This window comes from Lathamus discolor, chromosome 16 (genome assembly GCF_037157495.1).
Source record: "Lathamus discolor isolate bLatDis1 chromosome 16, bLatDis1.hap1, whole genome shotgun sequence".
Lineage (NCBI taxonomy): Eukaryota > Metazoa > Chordata > Aves > Psittaciformes > Psittacidae > Lathamus > Lathamus discolor.
The window spans coordinates 6299310-6301643 of record NC_088899.1 but is presented as its reverse complement, the minus strand read 5'-3'; positions in this window follow the sequence as shown (position 1 = coordinate 6301643).

Sequence of the window (2334 nt, the reverse complement as noted above, 5' to 3'; positions counted from 1 at the left end):
CTTGTGTGTTTTTTTTCTTTGCATGTTTCCTCCTAACCCAGACCTGTGAAACCTTTTTCACCACTATGGCTACTAATGTACTATTCAAAACAACTTTTGTATAGACTCTTACACAGTCTTCCTCAAGTATGAGCCAAAATGAGGAGGTGGTCAAGCACTGGAACAAGCTCCCTAGGGAAGTGGTCATGGCCCCAAGCCTGTCTGTTCAAGAAGCATTTGGACAACACTCGTATATGCATTGTTTAGCTTCTAGATTGTCCTGTTTGGGGTTAGGAGCTGGACTTGATGATCGTTGTGAAGTGTTCTTAACCTTGTCAAGCACACCGGAATTCCTACAGCTAGCAGGTTGTCCATGGTACTGTTGGAATTTTCTCTGTGTTAAATGATTGCAGATCCACTGAGCTATTTAAGCAGCAGATAATCAGCATAAAGCAGCAAGTTTGGATTTAGTAGTTTACCACCAAAAGCAGTGCTTGTTTCTGCTTACTATAAATTGGAACTTTCAACAAGCCTGGCTTAAGTGAGCATGTGTCAGTTCAGAGGAATTGCTGGGCTCCGAATTCCTCTCTGGAGGAAGTAGTGGGCTGTATTCCCATGTGAATTAAGAATTTGGGATCAATCTTTGCTTTTGCTCCCTTTCTTTTACCAAATAACTGCTGTTATCTGGCACTGTCATCTTACATGACTGGCACATGATGCTTACGAGGTGGCACCTCTCTGGACTACCCCAGCACCTGGAGACATAGTTCAGCATAAATCTCAAGTGCCCAGTCAGAACTTCAGAAAATGACTTCACAGGTGCCTTTTATGATTGCTTATTTTAATGGGAACCAAGTTCATTCTCAGTTACTGCATTTTAGTAATGAAATACATAGGTCCTTTTGCAAATTTAGAATGAGGTAATGTCTACGTTATTAGTCTCTACTGGAAGAACTGCTTTAGCTGTGTGCTCTGCCTCTAATTTGTTTAGGAAATCTTCCATATGTTTCTCTAGCTTTGAAAGATGCTCAAGATATGCAAAAACTTGTAATCTGTGTCAGATTGGACATGTTTGTTCCTTAAATCTGCACATCTAACTGGTATTGCTGTGCAAATGTAAAGCAAATGATGGAAGGATTCTTTGTCCCAGAATCTGGAATAAGCACTTTGTTTGTAAGTGGGCATAATTCAGAATACAGGAAAAGCTGTGCATTCCTGGGCTGTAGTACTGCTTTATAGCATTACAAGGAAAATATTTCCATGCTTGTATTACCTACATAGGCTTTCAGAAATCTTTTATATAAGGCATAAATGAGCCTTCCAATTCATGCAATGTTCTCCTCATTCATTTCATAAAGAGGCTCCTTTCTAGCTGTTATATGCCTTTTCTCCTAAAATCCACTTGATGTGCTACAGAAAGATGAGATGTACTTTTCTGCTCAGTATCTCATGAATGCTAGAGACTTTGTGCCTGTTTATCATTGTCAGGCTTTAGTTTAGGAGCCTATGGTGATTGGATATTTTTTGCCACAGAACTTTGCTTAAACTGAAAAGGGTGCATCCACTCTTCTCTAACTAGTATTTACCACTTTGTTCCCTGACAGTTGGAGGACTTGGAGGGTGCATTGTTTGAGAAGGTGGTCAGTTAGCATCGTCTGTATGCCTTGTATCATCTCTCAAGAAGATTCTGGTTGTTGTGTAGGCTTTAATGCATAGTTGAGAGTGAGCACTTTTACTGAATTGAGATGTATTATATGACTTAGGAACAGGAATATATACAAGGTGGCATAGATGCTAGTGCCAGCAGTGAACACTTTAAATGCTGAAAAATATTTTCCTTTACAATTAAGGAGGTTACAGATGAAGCAGCAGCTCTGAACCAGAAGAACCAAAGAGCAGGTGGAGAGTGAGCAGTCTGGTTCTGCTGCAGTTCTTTGGCAAGTTTCTTTCCACAAAGTACACAGCACAGCACTGTGAGCAGGTGGAAATCCTGACCTAGGAATATGTCCCTCGGAGCAACAGAAAAAGGATGCTCTTCTGGAGAGAGAAAAGCATTGCCTTAAAACAGATGCAAAACAGCCTGAACCGTAGTACTTACAGCCATAAAAGTACACAATGGAATATGCTTCATCCAGTAATTACAAGCCCTGGACAGCTTGCTAGCCATTTTGAATATGCATCTTATTTGCTATGACCTAACTACAAGGCATGAAACCCACAGTGACTGTCAGAGCAAAGCATGGTTACTTAATCAGGTAATTTTCAACAGGAAGATGCATCATAGTGCAGGATACAAACAATGATCCAAAATGGTAAAAGGCAGTTACCTTCCAGCAGCCTGGATGACATGTGACT